The sequence below is a fragment of the Diabrotica undecimpunctata genome, chromosome 4 (genome assembly GCF_040954645.1).
Source record: "Diabrotica undecimpunctata isolate CICGRU chromosome 4, icDiaUnde3, whole genome shotgun sequence".
NCBI lineage: Eukaryota > Metazoa > Arthropoda > Insecta > Coleoptera > Chrysomelidae > Diabrotica > Diabrotica undecimpunctata.
In genome coordinates this window covers 7,068,876-7,079,735 of record NC_092806.1, presented here as the reverse complement: position 1 = coordinate 7,079,735, position 10,860 = coordinate 7,068,876, and the positions used below count along the sequence as shown (strand labels likewise).

The following is a 10,860-nucleotide window of genomic DNA, read 5'->3' as shown; positions in this document are numbered from 1 at the left end:
AAATTTTTGTATTTGCAGCTAACATTAATTTAAAGATATTAATATAGGTGTCCGCTATATTATTTTGATGTGCGTATTTTCTTTCTTAAAACTTTTAAGTTATTATCATTATCAGTCAAGCGTTTTGTTAGATCCGTGTCTGGCCGCTTTACCTAACAGCACACATCTCCACGGTGAATGACGTCTCTAGGCAACGCCAGTGAAAACAAAACAATTCCACTACTACTTGATACTCGAGCGGCTCTGCAGTATCACAAAACCTGACTCATAGGTACCGGAGGAAATCAGTTGTTGAGTTGATTGGTTCGCAGGTAGAACCACGTTACCTTCTCTCGTGCATCGAGTTGACACCGTTTTGTGAATATTTTGACGTTTTACATCCTCGTCCAGTGTGTTGAACTTGTCTATGTGCAATATTTGTTGTTTCAGTTCGGTTTTCTTTTATATCTGTTGTGGAATTTTCAGCTGTGAAACTACTATTCATATACTGTATTTTTGCTGATTGCCTTCAAGTTTCAAATTCATCGTTAGATACCTTGTCCTTAACGGGTTTTGAACATGGTAAGTTTTTGTTGATAGTCGTGATTCTTAATAAAATTAAAATAATTATCTCTGAATTCTGATTTACTTAATGTATTTGAAGGAGACCTTTGATTCTTTAATAAAATAACAAAGGTTATGTTTCTAATGTACCATGAACGAGCCAAATAATACGTTGCTGGGTTGCAATATTGATTTTATTTATCTATAAGTCGATATACAAATAAACAAAATTGTGTTGATTATAAATTTTGATAAATATTAAACAAAAATTGATTTGACAGATTAAAAATATTTTTTTCGTTTGAAGTTTTAATTTTTTTACAAGGAAGTAACAGTTTTAGATATTTAGAGGCAATTTCAAGCTTTCTTTACGACAAGTCAAAGATGCAAATAAAACAAGAACTGGGGAACTAACAACTGATCGACAAGAACTTAATAAATTATACGGAATAATAAAGAAATAGATAAACTTACTTGCTAAAAAACATTTTTAATTCTCATCTGGCCATTCAAATACCTTCTTCTTCTTCTTCAGGTTCCTTCTCCTATCGGTGGTTGGAAATCATCATCGTTATTTTAATTTTATTGGCCACGCTTCTGAATAATTCTAATAAGCTGCAACCGAACCACTCTCTCAAATTTCTTAGCCAGGATATTTTGCGTCGTCCTGGGTTTCTCTTCCCTTGTATCTTCCCTTGCATAATTAGTCTAAGTAATACGCACTTCTCGCCCCTCATTATATGACCCAGATATTGAATCTTTCTAATTTTAACAGTTTTTATGACTTCACATTCTTTCTTCATTCTTTGTAACACCTCTATATTGGTTATTTTTCAGTCCACGATATTCTGTGGATTCTCCTGTAGCACCCACCACATCTCAAAGGAGTTTAATTTTTTTATGTAAAGAGAAAGAGAGGTAAATTGAAGGAGCAGGAGTAGCAGAAGCTTGGAACACTATTAATAACCATGGAAAGGAAGTATGCTCTGGAAACTAATTTTTGGGCGACAGAATGTAAAATCTCTATGCAGGAACGAAGAAAACAGATGAAAAACAAATCGTGTCTATTCAACAGTGGACAGGATTGCAACAAAACAATTTTTATGATATGTACACATGATTATCTTCTTCCTGTGGTCTGCTCGGTTATTATGCGTTGGCTATTAATTTGGCTATACTAATTTTGTCGACAGCAGCTCAAAAAAGGATGCAGAGGATCTGTTAAACCATTCCCTCTTCCCTCAGGTTTCTAAGGCATGACGTTCTTCTTCTACCTGGCCCTCTTCGTCCGTCTATAAATAAAGCATATTATATATCTTTGGCTGACGCATAACATGGCCAAAATCTCTATCTACCCAGCTGATTCGTAGAATTCTCCGATACAGCCAGATTTCAAAGGATTCAACACCGTGTTATCCGCGTACCTCAAATTATCATTATTGATGCCATTAATTTTGATACCACATTGAACACTATCCAATGCTTTATTAATAACAGAATAGATGTTAAATATTGGTGGGGACAAATGCAACCCTGTCTTACTTTTCTTCACATTTGAAGATCTTCAGAATTGTTCTGGGCAATCCTGATGTTTGCAAGTGGATGCCAGTAAAGATTTTTAATGATACGTAGGTCTTTATCATCAATACCTACCATCTGAAGAATGGTTATTATTTAAGTATCTTTACTCAATCAAAGGCCTTCTTAAAGTCATCAAAACACATATAAACTGGATGGCCGACATCTCTGCGTTTCTCTATATTATAACATAACTTCAACACCAAATAGTACTTCTCTGGTTCCAAGGTTATTGCTGAACCCAAACTGCGTGTCACCAAGTTGTTTTATTTTTTGGTACATCCTTGAGTGCAACATTTGAAGAGTACTTTTGAAGATATTTCTTATTTCACTCGGTATTTCATCCGGTCTCGTCGCTTTTCTGATCTTTGTTAATCTTGTTACTCGCTCAATTTCGTCCATAGTTATGCCGAGCACTGTAACTACTTTTTTAATTTCAAGATCGGACCTTTCATCAGTAAACCGTTCCTCAATGTACTCTTTCCGTCTGTCTATTTTATCCAAATCAGTAATAAACAGTATGCCGTCTCTAATAAAGATGTTATTGGTTTGTGCTGACAACATACTGGTCAGATGGAACATCCGCACCAGGAAAAGTTTTTACAGATTTCACTGCATTTATTTAGTGCTTACTGATGGTTATGTAGTCAATTTATACAATAAAGCAATTTTATTATATATTTATTACTTATATTTTAAACAAGTTATATTATATTAAAATAATTTAGTAAATTATTATCTTTGCTCCTAACGCCACCTGGTAACGTATTAACAAAGTATACGTTGTTTACTGCTGACAGACCTGTCAAATTCAGACGAAATATTAAATTAGTAATAAGATAGAATTAAATATCATTTGATAGTAAGTTTAATTATTTTATCAACTAAATAAGAAAATAAAATAAAAATAATTGTATTTAAGTAAGTATATGAAATTATTTTAAAACGAGAATTGTCATAAAAATTTTAACAGATTATTCAATATTGTTAATCATTGGACGACATTTATGACTTTTAAATTTTGACAATCGTTGCAAATCGAATCTTTTATTGACAGATATTAAGTAATAAAACGCCATTATAGAATCGTCGCTTCAAAATATTTATCCTTCCAGCTGTTGCATTTTTTTGGTCGTGTATATCCCTTACTATATAAATATTGCAAAAGACTCCATTATGTACTGCTTCCCCAGCTAAAGCCTCAGCTTAATCATTTGCTGTCGTGTGGCGTGTTTTTTAAACAGCATAATTTCAGGACACTTCTTTCCTTCAAATTTTGTGTTTTTTAGACAAATGCAGACTCTATAAACTTATTCTGCGAATCTTATTCTTGCTCTTGCTAAAACGCTGTATAAATTAAAAATTCTCTAATAAGTGATAAAGTTTTTTGAATCGATTTGAAGAACAGCTATTTTGTGACGCTCTCCGTCACGATGCCATCTTGTGGCGCTAGTTCCGTGACGTCGCCCGAGCATTTTACTCTAGCGAAAAAAGTAATACAGCGCCAGTATAGACTCTTCGTTTCGAGGTATTTATTATACATAGATTATAATCTTTTCAAACAACTGCGAACCGCGAACACGTGATATGAATATTAAATACTACATGGTCAAAAAAGCTATGAACATCACCGATCGGATGACGAAGAGGAAACCCAGAGTATCATGGAAACAAAATGTGGAACATATGTATGAGGAATCGTGCAATAGATTGGCCAGATACTAAGAAGGGAAGGAAAAAATGTGGAATGCAGCAAGAAGTTGCAGGACCTCTAGAGGTATATAAACAAATACATAGACATATATACAAGGTGTATATAAACATGTGTATATAAATGTACCATTCTTCTATACGTATTTCATGTATCAAATGCTATTTGGAATGCTATAAAGAATGGAGGTAAAGGAACTAATAGAACCAAAACACATAGAAAAGGATACGTGGATTGACTACCTAAAAAAGCTCTATGCAGTGGAAGAACAAACGACGCTAGAACCGGAAACACCAGATATTACGACAAATAAAGAACTTAATATAAAGTTCGGAAAATACTTGAGAACCTGAGGTTCTGAGGTGAAACAGAGGTATTTAAATACTACGCTAAAACTTACAACTAAAATTTTACAAGTGCTAATAAATCAGAGGATAAGTTTAGCAGATGAACAACAGGTTTTTCGTAGTGAAATATCATGTATAGATAAAATATTCGTTATAAAGCAAATTACTGAGAAATCACTAGAATATAATAGACCAGCATTTCTGGGTCTGATTGACCTAAAGAAAGCGTTTGACAAGAGTAAGACTCAAAGATGTAATCCATCTTCTGTATAATAGAGAAGCTCCCCTAAATATTATAAAAACTATCGACAAAATTTACCAAAACAACAAAATGGAAGTCAGAATAGATGGACAACTTACAGAACCTATAGAAATAGGCAGCGGAATAAAACAAACGGGGATCTATTAAGCCTCATGTTCTTCAATTTGATCATGGATGAAATCATCAAAAGCGTTAACAAAGGAAGAGAATACAAAAGAGAAAACAAAGAAATAAAAATAATCTTTTACGCAGACGACGCAATATTGATAGCCCAAGATGAAGATAGTCCGCAAAGACTGACTGGTCCACATATTTAACATAATTACACTGTCTAGCTACTGGAGCTAGAAGTACAGATATATGAGATGTAAGTTGGAGAACATCAAGAACTGGGTAAGAAATAGAAGAGTAGAATAAAACGATCATATAAGCCGAATGACCACAAATAGAGCAGTAAAGACGGCAAGGGACGGTTCCCCAATGGGAAGACGATCAGTAGGAAGATCATGAAACCGATGGAACGACAACTTACTGGAGGCACATTGAAAAACAGACAGAGTCATGTCTACATAAAAAGAAGACGAAGAAGAAGCTATGGAGACCTGGATAAAGAAGTGAGAGATCAAGTACAAAAAGCAAATAGACTGGCAGGATGCCTTAATAATACTATATGGCGAAACAGACACATTAACACTGAGATGAAGTCAAGAATTGATAAAGACAGTGAAAGACCAATAATGACATATGCCTCAGAACCAAGACCTAACACAACCACAACGCAAAGACTACTGGAAACGGCAGAGATGAGAGTACTGATTAGAATTACAGGAAATACGCTGAGAAGTGAATACATATGAAGAAAATGTAACGTACAGTGTACAAATGATAGGACACAAAATAGAAAAAAAGTATGGAATAACCACATAAGCAGAATGAAGAAAACCCGTGTGAAGAAGACCAATCGGCAGAAGAAGTATCGGACGATTGCGCAAAAGATGGAGTGACAACCTTCCATAGAGGTATTAATCCACCAATGAACAAGCAGAATTGCTTATAAAGAGGAAGAAGAAGAAGCAATGCTATTTGGGGCTAAGACAGAATTTGTTGTATAGAATAACTTTCTATTACCATGAGAAGATTCGATGTCATTATAATACAATAGCTCTGGATTCCAGTTCCAAATAAAACATCTATCAGGTGTTGGCGGAGAGATATAAAGAGCAGATCCCGAGGACTTCTATAATAGTTATTTCGAGGATAAACTGTAAGCTAATTGGTTGTACTACACAGTGTTGAAGAGACGGCTTCCAGAGAAAAAAGGGAATGAGGCGAAAAGTAACGTGCAATAAATAGAAAACAATGGCGACCAAAAGAAACCGGTGTGAAAATAACAGACAAAAGTCAAATGGTAAGATATATGAAAATATATCAGAAGATTTGGGAAAACTTAAAAGCTTAGGAAATGGTAGCATAAGACAAAAAAAAATGAAGCATAAACGGAAGAGGAACAAAGACAGTTAAAATGGTTCTCGGTGAAGAAAAAAAATCTTATTACAAAGAAAATTCCTTATTGTGTATGCTATTAGTTTTTCAGGTTTGATTTATAACTTTTTATAGAGAATTCTAGCTATGGATTCATTCATAATGAATGAATTTTAAAGATACTTTGTACTCCATATTTTCTAGCATTAATGAGTTTTATTTAAGTTGAAACTAATGGATTTGCTCCCACGTTTAAGCCGGTGCTGTAAAACAAAATCAATTATGATTTAATTGTTGATTTCTACCTAATGCAGAAATTTTCTTTATTAGGAGTACAGACGGTTAATTTAAAAACACTCTACATTTCAAACTGGTTTTATAATGACGATGTTCAACGTTTGCATATAGTTATTAGGTATAATTTGCTATGAGAAACTGAAGGATGGAAATTTTATTTTCAAGAATTTACTGATGCATACCACGAAGAAAGCAGAGTTAACTTTTATTGTCGGAAATATGACAAAATTAAAATTATTCAAAAGTACTTTTAAGATTTTATTCAAAATAATTGAGGCGGTGACTAGAATAAGGCCTATAAGCCTATGGGCCTTTCTTCTGGAGAACACAGAATTGAACTCTTTATGTTATTTTCTGTCAGTCTACCAATTTTTTTCTACGATACTACGGTTTTTTACGTTAGTAGGCTGGGCTGATGACATTAAGAGGATCGGAGGACACAACTGGAAGCAAGTGGCGCAAAATAGAAACAACTGGATTGATTTGGGGGAGGCTCATGTCCAAAGTTGGATTACTTAAGGGCGAAGAAGAAGAAGAAAGGTACAACACTTTTTTAGTGAAGTGTTGGCACAGCTGAGAAAGATTTGTGTGTCTAGAAGAGTTGACAGGAGAACGACAGTTACGAGAAAAAAGGTATTTTCTGTTGTCTGTAAGTGTTGTGTAGAAAAATGTTTTGCAAAAATAACTTCACAAGATCAAAAGCCGTTTACTTGACTCTTTTTATGATAATGGTTCAAAGAGAACAAGACACTCTTCTAGCAGGTTGTATGGCATTAGGGGAACCTCCAGAAAGATAGTATAGAGACAGTATAGAGAGATATAAAATCCCAAAATTATTAGACAGTATCACTGGAAATACAAGCTTAAAACTTCTGGTTGTGATGTGCCCGTGTTCCGTTCCTTTTTTGTTTACTTAAGTATATCAAGTAGGAGTGAAGTGTGTAAGAATATTACAGAAAGATTGTTGAGGAATCTCCACTTGATGAAAAACGTGGAAAACACGGAAACTAAAGAAAAATTTCAGATGTTTTTTCTATTGCTTTAGAAGATTTAAAATCTATTCCACATAAACCAAGTCGTTACACACCTGGAAAAACAAACAGATTGTAGGTACTTCGACAACGCAGACCTAACGATTAAGAACATTTTTGAACAGTTTTAAAACTTGCTTAAAGACACTACTGGAAATAATCTTACCATAAAATACAAGACCTATTTCAAGTTTTTCAGAGAAACTAATTTTACGTTCAAAAAACCGAAGACTGACATATGTGATTATTATCGTGAGTGTGAAATCAAACTAGAAAAGAACCAGAATGATGAATGCCGTGTTGATTACTTGAGAAAGGCAACAGTTGATAGTGGCATTCTTGTCCTGGAATTTGATTAAGCACAAAATCGACGGTTGCTAAAGCTCAGCATAACAAAACAGTTCTATATAAGACTTTTATGGATGTACGTATTCAATATACACGTGCATAATGATGGATCATCATATGTATATTCCTTCATAGATTAGATTAGATTATGTGAGGTCGTTAAGGCCATGCGGCCTCACCGCACTTCGACCTATAGAGATCTTTTGTGCATACCTTAATCTAGTTAAACTCTAGAATGCCAATACTTTTGATGAAGTTGATTAGCTTCCTAGGTGACTTGTTTCCTATGTCAGAGGACGCCAGACTGACCTCTCCTAGGAATTTTAGTCTTTTGCGGAACAGTGCTACGCAGTTGCATAGTATATGTTCTGCCGTTTCTTTTTCATTGTGACAGAAACGACAGTTCTCACTATCTGATTTGCCCATCTCCTTGAGATGAGATCTCAGAGGGCAGTAACCTGTGAGAAGGCCAGTGACCATTTTGATATCTTTTTTACTCATTTCTAGAAGGCGGTTTGTTGCAATAGGCGACACTTTTATGAGCCTTTTTGCTTGCCTTTGTCCTGGTGTGTTAGACCAATATGATCTTAGTTGATTGAGTTCCCAGGTACGAAGTTCCTCTCTGATGTGGCTTTTTAATAGTCCACAGAAGGGTTCCGGACCCTGGAATGGGGTATTAGCTCTTTCTTTTGCGAGGCTGTCAGCTTCCTCATTTCCTGCAATTCCCTTGTGACCTGGCACTCACATCACAGTTACATTGTTGCGTTCCGCCAGCTTCTTGAGAGATTGTTTACAGTCCCAAACCAACTTTGACTCACATGTAAATGAATTTAGAGCCTTTAAGGCGGCTTGGCTGTCTGATAAAATAAAGACTTTTGCCCTACGGGTGTCTCGGTTGAGACATTCTTGGGCACTTATGTCTATAGCATGTATTTCTGCCTGGAAGATAGTTGGGGCGTTTCCAAGAGATTTAGATAGCCTGAAATTGGGCCCATACTCCTTCATAGAATCTCAATGTAAAAAGGGAGCAAGTAGTATTGCTTTATTCATCTTTGACTTAATTCACAATAAATTAGCAGATTATTCTCATAAGCATCTTGTTCTTTTATCAGACAGCTGGAGGACAAAATAAAAATCAGACTTTGTTACGGTTTTGTTCTTGGATATCAAAACTATACAGAGTCCAAGTGACACATATTTATTATGCTCGTAGACACTTCTTGTCAGTGCGACAGAAATTTTGGGGTTATAAGGCAGGCCCTAAAAAGAGTTCAAGATGTGAGGAACCCAAAGTCTACCTAGAAAAAATCGTACAGTACAGACAAACTTCTTCTCATTTCTCATTTCATGACCCCTCTATATTCTTATTTCTTGGAGAAGTCTGTGAATAAAGATTGTGAGTTTAACAGTATCGCGTGCTGAAGTATAAACGTTGTGGGACACTGACTGCTTCTAAAACCTACTTTGAAATGTATCTTCTTCTTTATGTGGCATCTCCTCTAAGAAAGTGGCAATTCGCACTTGTGTACCGCTGCTTTAAAGAGGTCAGCAGAAGTTTAGTTAAATCAAGCGCTCAGATTGTTTAACCAGGAGATGCGTCTTCTTCCGCGACTCCTTCTATCCTGTAGTCTCCCTTGCATTATTATTTGCAACAAGTTATAACGCTTGCCCCTCATGACATCTCCCAGATATTGCAGTTTTCTGACTTTAATTGTATTTAAAACCTCTTTATCTTTTTCCATTCTTCTCAACACCTCGACATTCGTGACTCTATCCACCCAACTTATTCTTAATATCCTTCTGTAGGCCCATAACTCGAAGGCTTCTAATCTGTCCGAAACATCTTTCTTTAATGTCCAAGCCTCCAACCCATAAAATAATACGGAGAACACGTAGCATCTCAGAAGTCTTATCTTTAAGAAATTGAAATGTCCCTGCTGCAGAGTCCTTTTTTCAGTTTGTTAAAAGAAATTCTTGCCTGTCCTATTCTTGCCTTAATCTCATCTGTGTACACATTATTTTGGTTAATTATTGTACCCAGATATTTATATTTTTCAACTTTTTTAATTTGTTCTCCATGTATTGTTATGTTTTCTTGGCGCTGTTGGGCTTTTGTAATTATTATAAATTACCTTACCTTTGCCTCGGGTTTCTATTAAACAGTCTAAAATAAAAGACGTAAGAGACTTGTTTCAGTACTTAAGAAGGGCATATGTAAACTTGTTTTAATACTCCTCATTTGAAAAGAAAAAAGGGACATATCTTATAAAGGTGTTCTCTACTATTTTATCAATGGATCGACAATTCTTGTTCGCCTTACACATGGATGTTAAATTTTTGAATGCTTATTTCTCAAAATACACTTTTAGCAGATAGGCCCTTCTTCTAGCTACTGCCACAATTATGACTAACGTCAATATTGCCTGGATATTAAATGTCCAATAATAAATTAATTTTTATTTTTATCCTTTCCTTTCGCTGCATGGACTTACCTATGTTTTTTGTATACAAAATATTTTCTTTTAGATAATTTCCGTAACTGCTTTATGATGTTATATTGGGTTTTATCTCAGGTGCAATAAAATTTGTGCTATCAATCATTTTCATATGTACTATAACATATCTTGTGCATTTATTTAGGTGATTATTGCTATTAATGCTGAAGATCATCATTGTCTTTTTCCTAATGTCTATTCGAAATCACTGATAATTTATTCACTGATTTCATCGATAAATTTATTATTTTTTGATACGTTTTATAAAGTTTATAGACATGTGGTAATAATTATGTAAATTTAAGCCAGTTTCCTTGATTATAATCAATGCTGAAAATTCCAGATATATATTAAGTACAAGCAATACCAGTTTAGACTTGAAAACAATAAATTTTTTGCCTGGAGGAAGATTGTCACGGTATTCAACTTAAAAAATCTGTAAATACAAAAGAGTGTTTTGAAATGTTCGTGTTGTTACTTAGAACTACAATGGAGACATTTGTGGCTGGACATAAACAGTAATTGAGAGAATTGATCTAAATTTAGCAGTTGTTTCTTTTATATCCATAAACGAATGGGACATAAAAGGCATTATGAGTCGAGTGACATTGTCGATTAACCTAGAAAAAAGTAAGTTGCTATACATAAAATAATTTATAGCTATGCATCAAAAAAATACCTACGGACTTTTTCTATTGATATGGTTTTCGATATATTTTCGATGGTTTTTCAATTTTTTTGTGCATTGCTTGGTTTAACTCTGTTC

The 10,860-nt window shown here is 34.6% G+C and overlaps 1 protein-coding gene across 1 annotated transcript in view; it reads left to right on the top strand.

Annotated features, from left to right (window-relative positions):
- Positions 1–234: 234 nt before the first annotated feature.
- The window catches only part of LOC140439090 (uncharacterized), a 116,965-nt gene continuing 106,339 nt past the window's right edge, over positions 235–10,860 (top strand). Inside the window, exon 1 of the mRNA XM_072528767.1 lies at positions 235–561. The gene's annotated coding sequence lies outside the window, so the exon portion shown is untranslated. The remainder of the gene's footprint in view (positions 562–10,860) is intronic.